This window comes from Sapajus apella, unplaced genomic scaffold, assembly GCF_009761245.1.
Source record: "Sapajus apella isolate SASKATOON/1434 unplaced genomic scaffold, GSC_monkey_1.0 scaffold46, whole genome shotgun sequence".
NCBI classification, from domain to species: Eukaryota; Metazoa; Chordata; class Mammalia; order Primates; family Cebidae; genus Sapajus; species Sapajus apella.
In genome coordinates, this window is record NW_022436986.1 from 2553083 (window position 1) to 2577180 (window position 24098).

General features: G+C 35.2%; 1 protein-coding gene across 3 annotated transcripts in view; it reads left to right on the forward strand.

Moving 5' to 3' along the window:
- The window catches only part of ZCCHC7 (zinc finger CCHC-type containing 7), a 227746-nt gene that overhangs the window by 126134 nt on the left and 77514 nt on the right, over positions 1-24098 (forward strand). The window lies entirely within an intron of this gene.

Consider the following 24098-nt stretch of genomic DNA (forward strand, 5'->3'; position numbering starts at 1 on the left):
GTAGAAACATGTGCTTTGAAGATAAAGCTCTCAGATTTTGATTCCTATTCTTCTAATAGTGAAATCTTGTAGAGATCACTTATCCGCATAGTTAGCAAGACTTCTTCATTTAAAAAATTCCTTTCCTTATAGGATTGTTGTGAAGAGTAAGTGAATTAAGGTCCATGAAAGAATCTAGCATAGTGTTTAGCACATAATAGTTTCTCCATATATGTGACCTCTCTCCTGGGATGAGCAACCTGTCCCAGTTTTTCCAGGGTTTTCCTAGCTTTATCACAGAAAGTCTCATGTGTCTTAGGAATCTCCCTCTCTCTTTCTTTCTTTTTTTTTTTTTTTTTAGATGGGAGTTTTTGCTCTGTTGCCCAGGCTGGAGTGCAATGGCGCAATCTCAGCGCACTGCAACCTTTGTCTCCTGGGTTCAAGCGATTCTCCTGCCTCAGCCTCTCAAGTAGCTTGGATTGCGATGACCACCACCATGCCTGGCTAATTTATGTATTTTTAGTAGAGACAAGGTTTCACCATGTTGGCCAGGATGATCTCAAACTCCTGATGTGAGGTGATTCACTTGCCTCTGCCTCCCAAAGTGCTGGGATTACAGGCGTGAGCCACTGTGCCTGGACTTTCTTCTCTCTGTGCTACTTGGCTTTTCTAGGCTTATTGGCCATTCTTTGAATAATGTACAGTCAAGTTTTACTTTAGACTTCAGACTTTAGACTTTTAAAATAGCTCTGCATAGAGTTCCTTAGCTTGTTCGTTTTTACTTATTTTTTTCATTAAAGTTTCAAGGTATATTATGAGGTTGCATTATTTAATTGCTTTGCTGATCGAGCCAAACAGACCTTTCATTTATTAGCTGGCCTGATATGGGCGCAGGAAAACTTATGAGTTACTTTGTAAACTGATGGATTTATTAAAGGTGGTAATTTTGATCAGCAGATCTGTTGGTGGGCTCTGATTACCTTACAGAACTGGATGGTATTGATAAGCTTCCATCTACTTGGAAGTTTTTAAATATGTTCTTTTTATTAAAAGGACTTCATCCTGTGAAACCAGTTGTTTCAAATTGAAGTTCTCTCAGTCTAGGCATGATGAGTTACAAAAATGATTCTTTGTAGTATTTTGGAATTGTTTTCCACCTTTGTATAAACTCAGATGTCAATTTAATGTGTTCAGTAAGCCAAGCAACCCTTCTAATGAAACAATTGTAATTATGATTTATTTGTGGTTTTATTTCATTTCTCACTTTTTCCAGCAATCTTTCCTGTCCCTCAACTATGTTTCCTTTTTAATTAAAAAAAAAAATGAAGTAGAAAACAAATATCTGGTTTTTTTTTGTCAATGTCATGGTCTTATGTCAAGATCTTAAAAGGTATCTCTCCAAATTATTGTTCTGCTATAGTTATTTCTATCAAAGAAGTCCTCTTGTATAGCTATTTGTTGAATTGTGTACCTACTGAATTAGTCAAAGCTCTAGCTAAAACCATTTTTTTTCTTTACCTCTCCCCTCCCCCAAAACTTGCTTTTGTTATGTATTGGCTTGCTAATCCTTGTGTTGAGCAGTATCAGACATCACCTTTCTTGGGGGCAGTTAGTCCACTCTTCCGCTTTCTTTGTCAAAGGGCTCCCTTAATAGGAGAAGTCAACAGGGAGGACAAAAAGGATTGAAAGTTGTATTTAATCAGGGTCAGAGAGGTGGTGTTCAGAGTGACGGGCCCACAGGCAGGCTGGCCTTTTATGCTTGCCGACGCAGATGGTCCCAGAGCATTCAGCTAAGTGAAGAGAAAGCTGCCCAGTGAAAGCTATTGTAGGGTAGCATCGTTACAGTTGAGAAAGGTTGCCAGGGGTAACTAGAGAGTATCACCAGTATCGTGTGATCACTAGTCTGTGCCATTGAAAATGTTAGACTGAGGATTGTATTGGGTCCCTTGGCATCTTGATGTTCATATGTAAGCAGTATTAGCTTACATTAGTGTTTTTAATTTAGTTTTTTCTATTTTCTTCCCTTTGTTCCTTCCCTGCCTTTTTGAATACATAAAACATAGACTTATTTTAATTCACAAGCTTTTAAAACCTGCTTCTTGAAAATATACCATTTAGTAATATATCTCTTACAGGCTTTATGGTTTGGCATAAACTATACCAAATTTTTGTGAATAAATTGGATTTATGAAAATGAGTTGTACTACTTCTCATTTGAACAGTTCTGAGTTGATGTTCCATTGCTCTGAAACTGCCCTAGTATATCCTAAGGTGGATAGTTTTTTTTCCCTTTGTGATTTTAAGTAACTTATTTTAAAATGTGGTAGTAATTACCTGAAAACAGTAGATAGTATTGAGTGCAGAGTTGTGACCAAGAACTCCCAAATATTTATGAAATCTATCTTTAATTTTTGCCTAAGGCAAAAGTAAAAATATGCATCCCAAATGAGCCATAACCAATATAGTGTAACAATCATTGGTCTAAATTGAATACTTTGAATGTGATTTTAATATGCCAGTTATGGAATCCTTTAATTTCATCTTTTCTGTTGTCACCTGGATATTTTAAGGAATTATTTATAGTCACATACAAAATGTAAACACAGTAGTCACCTGCCATCACTAGAGGAAAATGCAGAGACTTCTATTTAATGTGAAAGTGAAAATTGAAATGTAACTAACATTTAAGGTGAAATGATAATAACTTTGCAAATTATTATTTTAACTTACGTTACCAATCAACCCAACTTAAGTCACCCTTATGTCAGCCAGAGCCAGTTTTGGCTTAATACTACTTTCTCACCTGTTGGGATAACATTAAGTGATGGCAAACATAATACCAATACTGGTATTCAAGAGCTAATAATCTCCAGTGGAATTATTTTGTGTTAAAGGTAACTTTTAAAAATTAGTGTGTTTCAAGTGGAGCCAGGCTTTAAAACATCTTCTGATACCTCCACTTAAAAGTTCTGACTCTAAATTAATTTCAGACCTTTACTGGAAAATTTCAAATTTATGTTAAAATGAGCTGGCTGTTTCTTTCCTTTCATTAATATATAGCTGAGTCATTTTCATTTACAGCAACTCATATTTCCATAAATAAAAACATTTTTCACAAAAAATTAATGAATCTAGTGAAATTTAGAACTAAGATTCCAAAAGGTCTATAGTTTTGGCAAGAAAACATTTTATTTGGAAAATTGAACTTCTATTAAAAATCAACACAAAGTGATTTCTCTTTATTTCCTGAAGAACAACTGAAGAATAGTAATTAAATTATGCTGTTCTTTTATCATCATAGTTTCTTTTTTTTTTTTTTAAAGGAAAATCATAATATGATCATCTAAAGGATTTAGGGAAAAAATACATCTGTATCACTTATGATGAGAATGGCTTTTTGGGATTTATGAATGCAGATTGTAGTGTAAATGCAAATTTTAATTACATTGCTTTTTAAATGAATCTTGGTAAATCTAAAAAAATTGACATAGCATTTTATGGTCCTTTATTATTTTTATTCTACTGATCTACTTTCTCTTCATCTTTGTAAATGATGGAGATGTGACTGAAACATGGTAAACCGAATGACCTTGAAGAAAAGAACAAATTTAAATTTACATTTCATGCATTTTCATTTAAAATGACTATGTGACACAAACACAGTGGGACAAGGGAGATACACACACACAAAAAAGTTTACTGTAAACTTCAGCAGAGACTTCCTATCACTTTGGTTTTTGAATCATTACAAGTAACATGAATATGAGAGGAAATGTTACACATCTAGTAGTTATCACATGCCATCACAACAAAGATTAAAAACAAAATTGCCTTTATGATTCACAAGTGTTTATATGAATGTTACCTTCTTGATACAGCTTAAAGTTGACTTCTTAAAGATAGTCCTTTTATACAATTAAACTGTCCTGTCAACATATATTTTTAAGTATGTAAATTATTATATGTGCACTTATAATTTTATACTGGAAATCAGGAGCCAGTAAACTAATTTCAGTTTTGCCAGTTGTTTAAATTTTTCTATAACATGAACCAAAGCCCTTTTTGATTTCATTATTATGTTAGCAATAGTAATAAGTGAGTGTTACTGGAACATTAATATTGGAATATATGACAAAACATTAATAATGATGATGTCAGTGAAGATCTATCCCTGTATTTTAGGTATATGGCAGTTACAGTGAGAAGGTACAACCAGAATAATCACAATTTATTTGTTACAGTGAATTTAATTTTATGAAGAACTGGCAGGTTTTTAAAAATCTGATACCAACTAACATACATTAAGAGGTACTCAAATGCTTGCTGAATAAATTTAGTTTAAGATAATTTCGAGAGTTGGCTGACATAAGAAAAATGATAATCTTTAATGGAAATTGTTCCCTTTGGTATTTATTTACAAAGAGTTGGGAACTTTTAAAATGCCGTTACCCTTTATATTGGTTTGAATCTTATCTGAGAAAATTGAGAATGCTGTAATTTTGAGCATTCCAGACTCCCAGGAAGAAAAAAAAAAAAACTGAAAATTTAGAACGATGAGAGTGGGATGGTGATGACTAGAGAGCTCCAAATGATAGAATGTAGGTAAGAACACTTAAAAAAAGGTGTCAGAAGGTTTGGATTTAAGCCCACTATAATGTGTTTATTACTTAGCTATAAAAAGATTGCTTATCTATGAAAAGATGATCTCTACCTACTTTAGGAATTATTACATTCATGAAATTAGAGTAAGTATATGAAAGTACATACAAGTTGAGTATCCCTTATCCAAAATGCTTGGGACCAGAAATGTTTTAGATTTTTGTACTTTTTTCAAATTTTGAGATATTTGTGTTATATACTTAACAGCTGAGCATAACATTTCCTTTGAGTGCCGTGTCAATGCTCAAAAAGGGTTTTTTTAAAAATTGTTTTTGGATTAGGGATGCTCAACCTGTACTTGGAAAACTGTAATGTATGGTATGTATGTAAATGATCGTTCAAATAATCACTAATACTACTCACATTGCTGCCACTGCTGATGCCCTTTAGCATCAGAAGAGCCTCCAGGAATGTTTATAATGTAGTCTCTTATCATTAGGGATTGTATTCCAGGATTCCAAATGGATGTCTAAAATTGCAGTTAGCACTGAACCCTATATACATTGTTTTTTCCTGTACATACATACCTATATGATAAAGTTTAACTTATAAATTAGGCATAATAAGAGCTAGAACAACAAGATAGAACAATTATAACAGTATACTGTAATGTCAGTTAATGTGAATGTGGCATTGTACTCACCCTTCTTGTGTTGATGTGAAATTATGAGATGAAGTGAGGTAAATGATGTAGGCATTGTAAGCATTGTCACATATTGTTAGACTACTATTGACCTTGAACACAAACACTGTGATACCTCGACAGTTCATCTGATAACCCAGATGACCACTAGGTGACTTACAGGTAGATAGGGTATATAGCTGGACAAAGGCATGATTCACATCCTAATGGGGACAGTGCAAGATTTCGTCACGCTACTCAGAATGGCGTGCAGTTTAAAATTTAGGAATTGTTTATTTCTGGAATTTTCATTTAATATTTTTGGACTACAGCTGACCATGGGTAACTGAAACTGTGTAAAGTGAACCCACTGATAACAGAGGGCTACTGTATTTTAATATTTGCCAACACTGAGCATTTGAAATCAGCTACTTTGGTGGGAGAGATTATAAATAATGGAGTAGATATCAATAGATGAACATAGTAGTGCTCTATCAGCTCTTTGGGAGCCCATGAGTAACCTATCATTTGGTTTTAGCAATTTGTCTTGATTCACTTTATCAAATGGGACTATAGAATGACTCATGGTAGGTTCTAGAATGCAGTAAACGAAAAAATAAACAAATGAGCTTCTTTCCCCAGTCACAGATTCTTAACAGTGCTGAGGGAATTGTCCTCAGGTCTTTGCAAAATCCTAAATTAATGATGATCACTATAACAGATTTTTCTTTACTTCTTCTCATGTAACATATTTTCTTCCAACAGATTATTTTTAATTGACCTCTTCAGATCAACTCTAGCAGGTGACATTTTAATAATGTGATGTTTAAACAATGTTTCCAGCATTTACCTGATGAAATTAGGATAAAATGTCATTTCTGACTGGTTACTAGCTTCTAAACAACAGCCTTGTAGAATCTGCCATTCAAATTCATGAGTCAGCAGAATTTATAAGTTATGATAGGTCATGGATCTTCGTTTTTTCCCAAATTGCCAAAAACACATCCCAAGTGTGGTGCAGCTTTATGTACTCTTTTTTTATGTACTAGCCAACAACCTACAATGGTAGTTCTCAGTGTGTGGTCTGTGTACCTCTGGGAGTCCCTAGTTCCTTTAAGTGTCCCTTTCTTCAAGGTGAGATCTGTTTTCATAATAATACTAAGAAGTTATTTACCTTTTTCAGTGTGTTGATATTTGAACTGATGGTAAGGAGTAAGGAGTAAAACAGCTGGATTTTAAGGTTTGAAGGCAATTACATATGTTGTTTCCACATACCCATTGTTGTTGTTGTTTTTATAAAGCTAGCTAGTTTCTCTTAGGAATGTTCTTGAAGAAGCAATAAAAGTAATTTTATTAAGCCTCAATACTTTAGTACGTGTCTTTGAATATTCTATATGATGAAATGGGAAGTACTATACCCATAAAACAAAATTCGGTGAACCACTGTTTTCCACATGACCCATTCATTATGTCACAAAATTATGCATGAGTGAAAAATTCATTTACTGTCCAAGAGAGACCAGTTTTAGATTTTACATTGTAACTAACCTTTAGGAAACTCACTTGTTAATTTTGGTGTAGTGTGAAAGAACAGTATCCACAAAAGCAATTCAAATACTGTTTTCTTTTTCGGCTGCATAACTGTGTAATGCCAGATTATCTTCATACTATAGGGAAAAATTAATTTGTTTCAACCCTCATAAGTTCTTAGTTAAATATGGACATCTATAACAAAAGACAAGTTTATTAACATGCATATTTTATATATACGTGGGAGACACTCGTGGAAATATATTATATATACATGGGAGACACACCATGGAATTCAAAGCCAAAGGTGGCTTTGAATTCAGCTCATAGAGCATTTTCAACAAAGAACAATACGTTTTAGAGAATACAAGGCTGTGGAAAAGGGTTTTGAATCTGTAGCAGTAGTAAATTGTGGAAGGGCAAATCATTACTGCAGGTAAAGGCTAGTTGATGAAGTTTATTAATATAGATTCCTTTCCAGGTTAAAGTTGTCTTCAGTGGTTAACCTTTGTTCCTCCTAGTAGGGAGGTGGGCAGGATACCTTTTGTCTTTGCAAATGTATGTCTTGATTTAGGCAAATGGAGGGTAGGGAGGTTTCTTGCATCTGCTCCTTCATAACTACCTTCAGTGGAACAATCCTTCCTATTTTGGGGTAGCATATTCTGGTTTCCCAGAACATACTTCAATCAAAACAACATATTACTGCAGATTAAATAAAGAGTCAGATATAACAATTCAACTATTTTCTATAAGCCAGACATGGAAAACATTTGAAAATACAAAACATTGCCACTCTTTTCATTTCTTCTTATTTTGAAAAATAGATTTTTCATAAAAGTGTCACTTTTATTTTTAAATTAGTGGAGAACTATTTAATTTTTTTATTTTTTTATTTTTATTTTTTTTAGTTTTAATGTCTAGTATGGGAGATACTAATAGTAACAGGTCAAATAAACAAAGGCTTTTTGAGGCTTTCAATTTTTCAGAATATAAAGGGATCCTGAGACTTAAAAATTTGAAAACTGCTGATCTCTCTCTCACTATGTGACTTGCCTGCTCCCCCTTTGCCCTCTGCCATGATTCTAAGTTTCCTGAGCCCTCACTAGAAGCTAAGCAGGTGCTGGTGCCATGCTTCTTTTGTACAGCCTTCTGAAGAGTGAATCAAATAAACCCTCTTTTCTTGATAAATTTCACAGCCTCAGGCATTTATAGCAACACAGATTAAAACCTTATTAGGCCAAAGGGGATAGCTGTTCCTAAAATTTTAAGATTAGGAACTATACTTTGTGTTGTAGTTAGTAAGTATAAAAGCCCTGGATGAGAAATTTATCTGAGGAAAGCTTTATTGCAAATTAGAGGACTAGATATCTCTGTGTAATGGAAGACGTCTCATCAGACCCCCTTTGAGCATTTTGCTTTTATCATGACTTTGAGCACTGTTCTTTATGTCTGTTCCTCCATTTCTCCAGTTGTAAAATAGGACCATTTTTACATCGGCTTCTCCTCTACAGGTCTTTACAGGGATTTTACAAGGATCAAATGAGTTGCTATACAGAGAATGTTTAAGATAAGATATCTCCTCACGGTAGATTTCCAGAATCCTGTCTAGGATGATCACAGTCAGTATGGGGTTAAGACACAGATTCAAGAGGCATATCAAAGGAGATCTGGTAAGATTTAATGACTGGATGAATGTAGGGAATAAACAAAAACAGCACGGTACGTGCCTGTGGTCCCAGCTAACTACTTGGGAGGCTGAGGTGGATCACTTGAGCCTGTGAGGTTGAGGCTGCCACTGCTCTTTAGCCTGGGTGAGAGAGTGAGACTCTGTCTCTTTAAAAAAAAAAAAAAAAAAAAAGTTTGTTCTAAGGGCTTGTCAATACTTTAGTAACATATTGGAGGAATCGGAAAGAAAAGCAAAAAATAGATGTTTAAAAACCTAGGCTTTTAAGATCAGGATTGTAGGATTGCAGCACATAAGTTAAAGAAAACAGGTAGGTTATGGATGTCTGTTTAAGGTTGGCCTTCAGGAAGCAGAGGAGTTTTGTAAGACAATAGCTAAGCATCAAAAAGATACTTGAATTATTATAACATGTGGGGGGAAAAATGGGGGAAAACAAAAAACACGTGGATTAGCCTCTATGGTCAGGGCTGGTTATACAATTTGTGGGATACAGTATGAATGAAAAATGAAATGCAGGCCTTTGTTCAAAAAGCAAGGGTGAAAGTATAGTTAAGAGTACTAATGTTTAAAGCTTTTTTCCTTTAAGAAGGAAAACATGGTAGAGTTAATAGCAATAAATAAGTAACAACACAAATTTAAAATTGTTTGTAGGTGCCATGATTTTGTAAAAGGTAGTATATAGATAATACTTTATCACTATGAAATCTTGATTACACAGCTTTCTAGGTCTTTTTTCTGCAAATTCATTTCTTAGTCATCAAAATTTATACTTTTATGAAGTTTCATTTTTAATTTATATAATTGGAAGTAATGTCAGTCACGTTTGGCAAATGCAAGATTACAAATATTTTTTGATGATTTTTTATTTTGAGGAAGGACCTTGTGCTGATGCCACTGTTAAGAACATTATATAGGCTGTGACATTAGGATAAATTTCTGATAAATTATTTCAAAATCTAAATTTAGACCATCTAGATGTAATTTTTAGAACGATTTTTCTGAACGCTTTAACTATACAAATCAGTTCTGTGTGTAAATTTAATTTTAAATGCAAATTTGTACAGTGGTATTTAAATATTCTTTCTGCTATTTCTTATAACTTGGAAGCTGTACAAGAATCCAAATGGCTTCATGACTTGTATATAATGCAGAATGTCTGTGCATCCTACTTCTATATCTTCAGGTATATGGAAACATTAAAATAATTTTTCTCATTAACAGTTGGTTCATCCAAGTCCTCATATAAAAATATTCTTCAACCAAATGTGACAATCTTTATATTCAATTTCTCTTTCTACAGCTGTTGATATTTGGTTTGCAATGTTGCAATAGTTCATAAGACTGGAGATTCTAAATGCCTCGATGAATTCCGATGTATTTTTGGTGCCATGACTTGGATACTTTGCAATTATATGCTGACAAAGGTTTTACTCTATGAGCGCCAGCATTTCCTGTCCTGATCCTTAGTCTGGAGAGTTGATATTTGTGCGTATACTGCTAGGATAGGTTCCTGGGAAAGATGGGTACTTTGGCTTTCCCCTGTATATCGCCAGTGCTGAGCCACTCCTCTTTCTTTGGGCTGCTGCCATCATTGCCATTGCCAATTTGGGCTCAGTACTGGCTACTTCCTTGAGTTCCCTATGGTGTCCAGGTCTGTCCCAGATACTCACATTTGGACTCAGGCAGCCAGTCCAGCTGCTTAGTGCATATGCTGATACTTGACTTATTTCCTCTGTTTGTGTTCCATTGTCCCACTGGTCTTCATCTACAGAGTACAAGCTTAACGTCATTAATAATTTCAAGATGGCAACAAAGGACCATTCAACTAAGTAGAGGCCCCTTCTGAGAGAGCAAGCCCACGTGTGACTGTGCAAGTTACATACTCAATAAGCTTACTCTATCCATTTATGTTGTGAAAGTACTAAGACTGCTAAACTGCCTTTACATTGCTCTGTTTGGAACTCCCCTAAGATGAACTATTTGACCTTAATAGGACCTATATAGTTATTAGGGGCAGATACATGGTAGTTTTCATGCAGTTGTTCAGTGAGTTAATGTTTTAAAACATGCTACCCTCTTAGTAAGACTTGATGCTCCTCTGAGAGCCTTATGGAAGCTGAACTTTGTAGCAGCCAGGACTGTAGCTATTTAATTTGACTGGGGTTATAAAAGGAAGGCTTTTGAAATGGAGTTCAGACAGATTGCTCTCTTGAAATACTCTTGTTGATTTAGTTTGCTGTGTTTTATTCTATATCTTTCTTTCAATTACCACTTGGATTTTACTATTTCTGATTTTTTTTGTTTTTGTTTTTGGTTGAAAGAAAGGGATCATAGATTATTATTTAGCTCTCACCACTGGCTGCTTGATATGGCCCACTGTTCATCAATGCTGATAACCAGAGTTTTAGTAGTTGTTGATACCATATATGTCCCCCTTAATCTTGTAATCTTGTACCTATGTGAGAGACATTTTTAAAGAAGAAAATCGCTGGGCGCGGTGGCTCAACCCTGTAATCCCAGCACTTTAGGAGGCCGAGGTGGGTGGATCACGAGGTCAAGAGATCGAGACCATCCTGGTCAACATGGTGAAGCCCCGTCTCTACTAAAAATACAAAACATTAGCTGGGTATGGTGGCGCATGCCTGTAATCCCAGCTACTCAGGAGGTTGAGTCAGGATAATTGCCTGAACCTAGGAGGTGGAGGTTGCGGTGAGCCGAGATCGCACCATTGCACTCCAGCCTGGGTTATAAGAGTGAAACTCCGTCTCAAAAAAAAAAAAAAAAAAAAGAAAGAAAGAAAAAGAAAATCAAGAAAAATGTCTCATAGCCTCATTTGTCATTTTTTCCTTCTTTAAAACACCAACAGACTTTTTCTTAGAAGTTTCTCTAACTAAATGTCTTTTGTCCTTGGTAAAATGTACAAGAGTTGAAACAAGTAATGTATATGATAGGTAAAGACATCCAAGTCAAAACACAGACCCCAGATTATACTCACCCACTTCTTTGCTTCCCACAGTGTGCTTTCTATGTTGTAAAATGCTATCTTCAATGAACTAGAATTGTAGTTACTGTTTGATCCTCCTCTTATCCTCTTAACCTTGGCCAAAGATACTTACATCAGGACTTCCTAATTGATGTACCACATCCATTACAACAATAAGTTACAGTGAGCAAGATACTGATTCCTTGTGTTCTCAGGGTGGCCTGGCAGGACCTGGAGCTTCTGGGTCAGTTGTATCTGAAGGTGCCCTGCTCTATTTGCCCTAATGTGCTCTATAAACAGCTTTCCTTGAACACTATTACGTGAAAAAGGCAAAAGTACTGCCTTAAACTTCAAATGAAAAGCAAGGAAGTGAAATTCCATAATTAAGCAATTATCTTTTTTTTTTTTTTTTTTTTTAGTTTTTGAGAGGGGGTTTTTCACTCTTGTTACCCGGGCTGGAGTGCAATGGCGCGATCTCGGCTCACCGCAACCTCCGCCTCCTGGGTTCAGGCAATTCTCCTGCCTCAGCCTCCTGAGTAGCTGGGATTACAGGCACGTGCCACCATGCCCAGCTAATTTTTTGTATTTTTTTTAGTAGAGATGGGGTTTCACCATGTTGACCAGGATGGTCTCGATCTCTTGACCTCGTGATCCACCCACCTCGGCCTCCCAAAGTGCTGGGATTACAGGCTTGAGCCACCGCGCCCGGCCAGCAATTATCTTTTTAACCACTTACGTAATCGGTATTGTTTTTGTTCTTTTTCAGTTTACTCTTCTAATTTAGTCAAGGTAAACATCTAAGCAGCAAGTAATATACTGATAAAAACAAATTTTGAGATTTGTAGTCTGATAACTTGTTTTCTGATTCTTGTGTCAGTAGGAACCAGAGGCCTTAGTAAATGAGAGCTATGACTCTTAAAGACATTATTAAGCTCTGGGTACTCAAATTGTTTTATCCCCACACTCATTGGGTGAAAGATTTCAGCCTACAAGGAAGAAATTATGCCAGTCTATAGAGTCTCCTCATTGTGGAAAAGTTTCCATTTTTATACTTTTGAAGTTAAAGCAGCTCCATTGATTGTGATTGACAATAGCAATCTCTGTGTTTTTGCTAGCAACATACAGATCATAAGTAGAACATATTTCAAAGTTACATGTTTTCCAAGAGGAAGTGTGCCGAATTTTGAACATGGATAGTACAAAAATGTGGGGTTTTTTTGTTTTTGTTTTTGTTTTTGTTTTTTTTTTTGGTAAAGAGATTGGATAACTGATAATTTAGATAAACTCTAAGAAAGTCATTATTTACAAAAAGATACACCGAAGAATAAAAAGTAAACATAATGACTGTAATTGCTAACTATGTATTCAGTTTACCTGAGGGGGCAGGAACTTTAGCATCATTTAATGAACTCTAATTTACTTACTAGTTTTTCTTACAAGTGTCTTGTTGCAATAACATACTATCATACCTTATGTGTGGTTTTGACTTTTTAATGGCAGTATCTTCTTCATTAGTTGACTCTGGAAAATATGTAAGTATAGTGTCCCCTTGTTGGCAAAGAAAGGGATTCTCATCTTCAGAGTTTACTCACAGCTGCAGTTGTAAGCTGCCCTCTCCTGGTCATCTATGCCTTCCAGAACTCCCAGTGGATACTAAGGAAAATCATGTTTTGCCAAATAAGTGGATGTTTTAATCGTCTTTGATCTTAACATCATCTTATTTTGTGACACTGTAGTATAAAGCTCTGCTGTAGCTCCTTACTTTTCATCTCTTAAAAGACATTGCTGACAGAGAAGATGGGTCATCTCTTTTCTCCCCACGTTCTTATAGGCATTCTGTCCACCTGAGATTTTTACCCCGTTGCTTCAGTCTTAATGGACAAATTTTGTGCCACCGTTGTTTACTACATTGTTGAGATTTACTTAGAAGATGTTTTTGATTTGTCTATCCACTTTGGGGAAAAAATATTTTCAGAACTATCTTAAATAAGTGGATTAACCAAGATGATTTTTTTCATAGAAGATTGTTTTTACGTATTTTCTTAAAGATGAGCATCAAATTTTCTCTACTGTTAATAATTCATGTTGTATATGAGTTTACTAGTGATTCTTCTTAAAACCAGTACTTATGTTTTTATTTTTTAATTCTCTATTCTTCAAGTTCTATCCTTTTTTTAGACTCTAGACTTGTGGACCTCTGGGATTTGCATCAATTATGGTGCTTAACAAACTTTAATACCAGAATTCTAGAAGCATACTTTCTTGTTGAAAGTAGCAGTTTATCCCAGCCTTTTCCTATTATCAGATCTTTCTCTATACTTTTATATTTTGTATTTTTTAAATGGAAGGAATAAAAAAACTTGTGATTTTCATTGTATTTCCCACTTAAAGTTGTACCTTGCTACTAGTTGATATTTCTATTAAGATTCATAGAAAACTTTTTATGACCTGTGATTTCTAAAGTTCATATATATTCTAGTAACTCAGTATGACTCATTATTTACTAAGGAAGCACGCTAATATCGCATATCCTCTTAAATATTCTATAGTGAAGAACAAAAGACTAGAAGACATTAGGCCTTTTCATTTATTAGTTCTTTTACCTTTTAGAAAATTTTATGTAATTTTTCACGTGGCAAATTTCATTGTATACTACACACATACATTTGGGGAAAACTAAGGGTGCAAAGATTTGGATATATGGAAATTCCTTCTTGAATTGGCTGGAATTTCTTTTCCTTTTTCAAGTTAAAACAGAAAACCCGGCCAATCAATTCAGTTTTGAAATATTTTAAGACCCTAATCAATACTTTAAAATTACTTATGACGCAATTTATTCAAAGTAACTTTTAAAGTTAGAAAACATGAAAATCACATCCAAATCGTGGAAAGGAGTTATTTACAAGGTCAGGGTATGTGCCCCTTCTTTCTCCAACCAAGACCTTTCCTGAACTTGGTGACCATGGATTGAGTGCCCAAGATTCTTTAATTTGATATATGCATTACATTTTTAAGATCTTAAACTAATAATATCTCTCTGCTTGTCTTTGGTGTTGAGATTGTTTAAACCTTTTGACACTTGATTTTGAATCCCTGCTGTCATTTACTACTTGTGTGAGAGACTTGCCACCTTCCTCCTTTATAATGTGGAGGTAATATTCCCACAATGGATGTTTGTGAAAATTAAATATTAATAAAATGAATATTAAATGCATTTTGTAAACCACTAAATGGCATACAAATGTAAATGATATTACTTACATAATGCATTTAATTTTAAAAATATATGTGACAGTCCCAAAATGGAAAAGGTATAGTGTCTGTTAAATCAGACTTAATGGAAGTCTTGATTTTTCTTCTCATAATCAGCCAATTACATTAATATGTCAAAACGGTGTACTGATGAAGATATTTTAAATAGTTTTTTTGTGTGTGTGGAGGGCAGTGAATTGTGTAACTTTTATGTTCCCAGTCCATTTTTTACTATGTATTGTATACACACCACAGCAGAATTTAAATAGTTAAATATTTGTTCCCTCATTAAATTGTGGCTTCCCAACTTAACTCCAGATTGCAAAGGACTAGAAAAGTAAGCATTTAATATATTACTCTTTATTTTATGAGTTTTCTTGATACATAAATTATGGTTTTGGATGTATTTCCTCATAAGTACAGAGCTAACACTGTAAATTACAAGCAGTAACCAGATCTTTGCCTCACTTTATATTACTTAGGCAACCTTCTGTATGCTGTTTTCTCTAGTCCTCTCCATAGCAGTTAAACTTAAACTCTCATCAGAGAAGTAAATATTTCCTGTAAAATGAGATGTTAAAAGCTATATGTTGGAAGTGTAAGAGCAGATTCTTCTAATGTTTAGGAGTTAACATGTGAAAAAAAAACAAGCTTTGTTCTGTGTGTTCTTGCATTTCAGCCTGTATTTCTGAATTTATGTATGTGTGTGGCAGTGTAGGGTAGATGATAAATTTTGTAGCCTAGGAAACCTGTATCCCATCAGGAGAGAAAACAGATGTTCTTCCTCCTGGTTAAGAACTCCATCTATCCATTTAGCAATTACGAATCTCTTCACTTGATAATACTCTTGAGAAAGGAATCTTTGAGCAGACAGGATCAAGAAGCACATGACTCATTTTTACATTATGGGAATGAACCCTTTTACATTTGCCCTCTCCTTTTTCATGCCTTCAGTTTAAAATAAAAGCAATTAGACACTCCAGTTTAAATCACGAGACTACCTTATAGGACTGAAGGTATTCTTTACTTCCTAGGATTCTAGGATTACTAGTAAAGGGACTCTTCTTTACTTCCTAGGATCAGCAAATAGGAGACACTGTCAAAGATCATGAAAGAAAGTTCATCCTTCCTCCTGTCCCCAATCCAATTCAGTCAAGTTTTTTCTAGCCATGTTTTTATTTAATAGTTTCTGATTTTAGCTTGTTTTGATTGAAATTATATTAGCCAAGTCTTGTTTCTCTAAAAATGAAACAGAAAATCCTGTTTATTCTACTTAATATTTGTATCTTTTTCTGTCCGCACGCTACTGCTGTAATTGAAACCCTTATCTCTTACCAAAATATAATCTGTCATCTCATTGCTTCTCTCTTTAAGTTCCTTTCATGTTGCTATTGGACTGATCTTCCTAAAATAGAGGTCTCCTCATGTCTTTCTCTTTTCCGAATACCTTTTTCCTTTTTCAAAGACTTCCTATTGCCTATAAAATTGAGGATAGCATGTTTATCCTAGAACTGAAACCCCTCTGTGCTGGCCCTGTTCTGTTTTTCAGCCTGTATGCCATAGCACTCCTTCACATGAGCCAAAGTGGGTGATTCAGTCTTTGATACTTCACTATATCTTTTCTCATCCTTAAATCAGTCTCTGTCTTTGGGGTGTCTGTCTTCTCTTCCTTCATCCTCTCCCCTCATCCCTCCATGATGAATTCCTGCTTCTTTCTCAAGATCTTACCATGATGTCACTTCTACTTCTTTAAGGTCGGACATAGAAAGACAAGAGTAGGGAACTGTATTTCCTACAGCAGTATGGCAAAAACAACACTTTAATTCATTTTTTAAACTAAAATGGTTTCATTTATATAGTTCACCCAAGAAAACAGAATAACCTTCCTAAATGCAAATGCTTAATCTGTAAAATTTCATTAGCCATTCCTAAGAAAATTCTGCACACCATCCACTTAGGTATCAAGAAATGATGCTATGACCAAAATGGGCAAAGGAAGAACAAACTATTACAGACAAACTATGAAACTCAGAGGAGCTAATAGTACAATTGTACTTTTTTTTTTTTTAATTTAAGGATGTGCAAAGAGCTATAAAGTTCTTGACAGAAAGGATTTAATAAATCATCAGGGAAAGTAGTTAATGCTTTAGGGTAAAATATTTGAAAATGGAGCTTTAAAATATATAAAAATAGAGCTTTACACTCCTCTTTTTAATTTTTAATATTCTCTTTATGTTGCTAAGCATGTTGTTGGCACTAGACTCAGTTTTTTAAATGTCTACCAGCTTGGCATGGTGGCTCATGCTTGTAATCCAAGCACTTTGGTAGGCTGAGGTAGAAGGATTGCTTGAGCCCAGGAGTTCGAGACCAGCCTAGGCAATAGAGCAAAACTTTGTCTCTACAAAAAATACAAAAATTAGCTTGGTGTAGTGGTGTACGCCTGTAATCTTAGCTACTTGAGACCTAAGGTTCAAGGAAAGCTTGAGCCAGGACGATCAAGGCTGCAGTGAGACATGATTGCACCGCTGCACTCCAGCCTGTGCAATGGAGCAAGACTTTGTCTCAAAAAACAAAGTCTAACAGTGATGTTGATGTTGTACCGGTGTTATTTGGAAGATAACATGAGACTTTACCCATGCATACTGGATTTTTGGGAAATATATTTAAGTTTTCCTATATAAATGGTTAAAAAAAAATGTTATATTGAGAGATAGAGGTATCCCACCCAGAAGACAGTCCATGGGATATGCCAGTGCAATTAATTTATCCATTCAGGCCCAGTTTCAAAAGGCTTTGGAAAAGGGGTTGTAAAGTTCATTAATCATCATCATTTTTTGGCTGAGATAATTAGTATAACATAAAAAGTCTGTGATTATTCTGATGATCTATTTTGATCCTTAGAGACAGAACTAAGGATTAAAGTGAGATGAATCGTCCTAATTTACTAGCGAAAACAATGTACTCAGCGCTAGAACAAAATTTTCTACCACTTGTATTCAGCATTTGGTCTTGCTGAAAGTATTCTCTTCTCTTTTTATTTTTATGATTTCTATTAATAAAATTGCATCTCTGTCTCCCTTTTTGTGGGGGAGCAGGGGACAATAGGGCCTTGCTCTGTCTCTCAGCCTGGAATGCGATGGCATGATCACAGCTCACTTCAGCCTTGACCTTGACCTCAACCTCCCAATCTCAAGCCGTCCTTCCACCTCAGCCTCCTGGGTAGCTAGGAATACCATGCATGGCTAATTTTTTCTTTTTTGTAGAGACAGGGTCTCACTATGTTGACCAGCTTGGCCTTGAACTCCTGGGCTCAAGGGACCCTTTCACCTTGACCTGAGATTATAGGTGTGAGCCATTGGGCCCAGACTGCATCTTCTTAAAGTTGAAGATTTCCTCTATGATCATATCAACCCAAGTTTCTCCTTCTCTAATTGTTACAGCATTTCTTATAATGCCATTCAAGTACCATCACTAACTTGATTGGAAGTTCCTCAGCGCAGAGACTGTTTCAGATTTTTTGTTCTCCACAGTGCTTAACACAGAGCCTAATACAGAACAAATTCTGTGTGAATTTTTTGTGAAAGCCTTTGGTATCTCTAATATGCTCTCAAAACAAACCAACTACTATCATAAGATAATTAGATTTTACTCACTAACAAGATTTCTCTACCTGGGCAATAAGGTATGCAGAAGTTCCAGACCTATCAGGTGTTTATTTGCAAAGAAACAGAAAGTAGTAAATTTCAAAAGCCATGAATGCCCTCTTGAGCCCTGTCCTCACAGAAAAAAAGTAAGCAAAATGTCTACTGTTTCCAAAGTGCTAATGCTCTTCTTAACTGTGAAACTTTATAGTTGTCAATTCCGACATTTAGTTCTAAAAAAGGTACCATCACCTTCAGTACTCTATTCATTTGACCTTTCAACAGGTATATTGAATACCACTGTATGCTGGTTAGGGATAGGAGAAGACCCAGACTATTATGAGGGAAAGATAAAACAGTGGTATGAGAGTGTAGAACATTCTAATGTGGTATGGATGCCAAGGAAGGCTTTTATGGTAGTAACATTTAAGCTGAAATCCGAAAGAATTAACTAGTCGAAATGATGAGATGAAGAATGTTTTGATCCAAGAAAATAACATATGCACCCCCTCTACTAGAAGGAATAAATGATTTACTTGCTGTCCTGAAGGTAAGCCAATGTGCTTGAAGTTAGAGTGTAAGAGAGAGCAGGTAGGGCAAGATGAGGCCGGAAGAGCAAGTAAAGGTCAGAAATTTCAGGCATTGTAGGCCATGTCAAGATATTGGACGTAATTTTTAGAGCAGTTGGTAACTATTGAAGCATATGAAGCAGGAGTTATAGGATCAGATTTTGATCGTTAACAAGATAGCTAAGCTTCAGGAAAGAGAATGATGGCTTGTACTACATGCAGAAACACCAGTTAAGAGGCTATTGAGAGGCTGAGGCAGGAAGATTGCTTGAGCTCAGGAGTTCAGCCTGGGCAACATAGTGAGACTTTAATCTCTACTAAAAATTTTTAAAAGTTGCTGGGTGTTGCAGTGCATGCCTATAGTCCCGGCTATCAGGGAGACTGAGGCAGGAGGACCACTTGAGCTGGGAAGATTGGGACTGCAGTAAGCCATGATTACACTACTGCATTCCAACCTGAGCAACAGAGTGAGACTCTGTCTCAAGAAAAAAACAAAAGAAGTTCTAGGAATGATACAATGACATGCTGTTATCTTAGGTTAGTGAGGTGGCAGTGAAGAGAGATTATAACTGAATTATAATGTTTTAAAGTAAAATCAATAGAACTTGATATGGAATTATTTATAGGAGTTGAGGCAGAGAAAGACAAAAACAACTCTTTAGATTTCTGATTGTGCCGTGTATATACTAAGATAGGAAATACTTAGAAGGAACCACTTTTAGGAAGGTGCATTTGAAGCACCTAGGCAGTTGAATTTATTCAAGTGGTCAGGGAAAGAGTTTTATCTGTGAATCATAAGCATAGATAGTCAGGCTAAGTTAGGTTTTCAATTACCTGAGAAAAATAGAGGGCTTTGTTGTTTTGTTTGGTAGCCATTAGCTACATGTGGCTGTTGAACACTTGGAATGTGTCTGGCCTGTATTGAGATATGTTATATTCCAAAGACTGAAAAAAGGCTGTAAAACATGTTATTAGTAATATTTTATATTGATTATATATTAAAGTATTTTTGCTATATTGGGCATATAAAATGTTATTAAAATTTTATTTCAATTTAAATTTTAGTTTAAAAATTTTTTTAACTTTTTTTAGAAAATTTAAAATTACCAGTCTCACATTAATGACTCGCATTACATTTGTGTTGGGCAGTGATGGTATAGAAAAGCAAGCATAGGATTGGGCCTTGAGATATCCCAGTATTGAATACATATTATCAGATTCAAGTTCTTGGCATTTTCATGAGAAAAGACTCAGAAATACTACATACACATAAAATCTTAGCATTGAAAAAAACCTGGGAGGCCGGGCATGGTGACCCACTCCTGTAACCCTAGCACTTTGGGAGACCAAGGCAGGTGGATCACCTGAGGTCAGGGGTTCAAAACCAGCCTGGCCAACGTGGTGAAACCCTGTCTCTACTAAAAATACAAAATTAGCTGGGCATGGTGGCGCAGGTCTGTAATCCCAGCTAATTGGGAGACTGAGGCAGGAGAATTGCTTGAACCTGAGAGGTTGAGGTTGCATTGAACCGAGATCACGCCACCACACTCCAGCCTAGGCAACAAGAGCAAAATGCTGTCCCAAAAAAAAAAAAAAAAAAAAAAAAAGGTGGGGGGTGGGCTAGGGAATTTTAATGTTTCAAAATAATAAGAATTTTTCTGTCCCTACAATCTCCTCTTTAAAGAAAAAAAGTAAGCAAAATGTCTACTGTTTCCAAAGTGCTAATGCTCTTCTTAACTGTGAAACTTTATAGTTGTCAATTCCGACATTTAATTCTAAAAAGGGTACCATCACCTTCAGTACTCTATTCCTTTGACCTTTCAACAGGTGTATTGAATACCACTGTATGCTGGTTAGGGATAGGAAAAGACCCAGACTACTATGAGGGAAAGATAAAACAGCGGTATGAGAGTGTAGAACATTTATACACTCTTTAAAGTGTGTATAAACTTTATATACTCTTTATTTATACACTCTTTAAAGAGGTATAACTCTTTAAAGAGTATGTACACATTTATACGCTCTTTAAAGAGGCCATCACTGAAAGTAGTTCCCAGCAATACAAGAAAAAAGAAATGGTAGTGAAGAGGAGGAGCCATTAATTTCATTTCTGTTGGCTCTGAAGAAACAGAGATAACTCTTTCTGTATGACTTGAATTTTTAAAAGAAACCCTTGATATGTAGTGTCAGTTATACAAACTCTACCTTCAGGGTACCTAAAAAAAGAATGTTTGGTTACCTGAAAGAAGGGGAAGTTTTCCTCTAGAGAAGTATTGATGCTAACAAATGAAAAAGGAATAGTTTGAGCACCAACATTTTGTAGCTTCTAATGAAACATTGGATTTAAAGAATTATCAATGGCTGCTAATTTGACAAAAAGAGACACCTGACATTGTGCCTCTTCAGAGAACACAGTGCTTACCTAGAAGTTTTATTTCCAAAATTTAAAAAATAATCTAATCTAGATATAATCAGGTTTCTAGATCCAACTACAAGTTTATAGGAAATACAAGGACTATCTCATGAAAATTCAATCAGCAAAATCCAGACTGTGTTAAACTCTACAAGATATCACTTCATTTCTTTAACAAATAATTGCATGGAAAAGAGGGAGGCCAACTGAGGGGAAGAAATATGGAGAGGGGAAACTATAGATTCAGGGACTTAGTTTATTACAGTGGATCTTTGTGGCATCTTGTAAAGCATATACATTTATGAGATAATTATAAAAACGAATGAGATATTCACGGATGAATATCTGATTAGTTATTGTTGATTTTTAAAAGTACGATATTATGGCTACATTTAAAAGAGTCCTTATATATCTTTTGTTTGTTTGTTTTTTGAGACATAGTCTTGCTCTGTTGCCCAGGCTGGAGTGCAGTGGCGCAGTGTTTGCTCACTTCAACCTCCACCCTTCAGGTTCAAGAAATTCTCATGCTTCAGCCTCCTGAGTAGCTGGCACTATGGTGGTGTACCACCATGCCTGCTACTTTTTGTATTTTTAGGAAAAATGGAGTTTCACCATGTTGGCCAGGCTGCTCTCGAACTCCTGACCTCAAGTGATCTGCCCACCTCAGCCTCCCAAATTGCTGGGATTACATGTGTGAGCCACTGAGCCGGACCCGTATTTATCTTTTAGATATAGCATGCTGAAATTTTTGCAGATAAAATATTTTACTTAACAGTTGTTCATTAGAGGACAAGGGTAAGTGGGTAGGGATATAAATGAAATAAGATTGGCTGTAAATTAACAATTTTTAAAGCTGGAACTTTGGGGGTTTATTATACTATTTTTTCAACTTTCATGTTTTAAGTTTTCCAAAATAGTGAATGAGTAAGAAAGAATGCACAGACATTATACAGAGAGGAAGTGTCATTAATGATTTTATCTCCTCTACCTTTTTGTATCAGAAGATCTGGAGAAGAAATAGAAATATTAAAATTAATTTCCATGAATAATCTTTTTACTTTCATAAAGGCCTGGTGATTTGACCAGTAAATGGGATCTATCTTTTCATCGAGCCTATAAATTGGCTAAATGTTTTAATCTTCTCTCATTCACTTTAACTTTCTCTTGCCCTGTAAAGTGTGTTGAATTTAGTGCTTATTATACCTATGAGTTGGGGAGTTGGTTAAAAATTATAAAATATATACATAAAACGTCTAAGGAAAATTGTAACTTGAATGCCTGTGTAACCATGAGCTGGATCAAGAAATAGAACCCTTTACTTCTTGTTTCAAAGCTGTGTGGTTTAAAAAAAAAAAAAGGAACTAGACAGTACCACTGTTGCCTGTCCCCTCCCCACCACATACTTCATTCCTCCTCTCTTCCACATATATATGTATATTCATTACCCTGACATTTATGGAAATCAGTCACTTCTTTGCTTTTTGTTTTTTTCTCTTAACAGTATAGTCTTCCCTCTAGTGTTATTCATACTTTTATTATATATTCATGTTTGTATAATATTATATTGCATGTTTGCAGATTTCAATAGCATTATTCTGTACGTATTCTTCTAAACATCTCTGCACTCTGCATCCCATAGGATTTCCTTTATACTGATATATGTAGCTGTAATTCATTCCTTTTTTAATTACCATATAGTGTTCTGTTGTATGACTCCTCCACCAATATATTCATTCTCTTACTAATGGACATTTAAATTTTTGGAAGTTTTTTGCAGTTACAAAGCTGCTAAGGATATTCTTGTGTATATCTCTTGGTGCATGTATATGAGAGTTTCAGTACAGCAGGGGTTGGCAAATTGGCCCACAGGCCAACTTTTTCTAATAAATAGGCTCTGTATTTATAAATAAAACTTTTAAACAGTTATGCCCATTTGTGTATGTATTGTCTATGGCTGTTTTTGACCCATAGTGGTAGAGTTGTGTAGTTGGCAACAGAGACATTATGGCACACAGCCTAAAATATTCACTACATGGCCCTTTGCAAAAAAGTGTCCTGACCCTACTCTTAGAGTGTGTAGCTTGGAGTAGAATTAGTAGATCTCCTCAGTAAGGGTAATCATCAACTTTACTGGTTTTTGCAAAGTATCCTGCAGAAATTATTATATGAGTTCTTACTCACCTACCTACCTCCTGGTCTATATTTGGTGGTGTTAAAATTTTGTTTTGCTGTCATAGCTTGTTTATATTGCCGTTTCTCTGATTACTAGCCAGGCTGAACATAGTTTCAAATGTTTCTTGAATCTTGCATATTTTTCTTTTGATTGCCTGTTCATATTTTTTGCCCATATTTCTTTGTATTGTCTCTTTTTCTTAGTGACATGGGAATTTTTTTAATATGTTTCAGATATGAACCGTTTGTTGGTTATATGCATTACCAATATTTCCTCCCAACTTGCGGCTTGTCTTTTAAGTTTTCTTAATGATGTCTTCTAAAAAACCAAAACACTTTTTATTGGAAATAATTTCAAATTTTAAAAAGTTGCAAAAATAAAAATGGTACTCTTGACCTATTTCCTGTTTAGAAAAACAAGTGCAGCTTGCTGCCAGTGTTTTTTTCCCCTCAGGACAGATGAGAAATTGGTTAGAGAATATCTGTATATCTGATACCATTAGCAAAAAAAGAAAAGAATAAAGAGAATACCTGTATAGCCTTTATCCAGAGTCACTTATTATTTACATTTTACTCCATTAGCTTTATTAATCA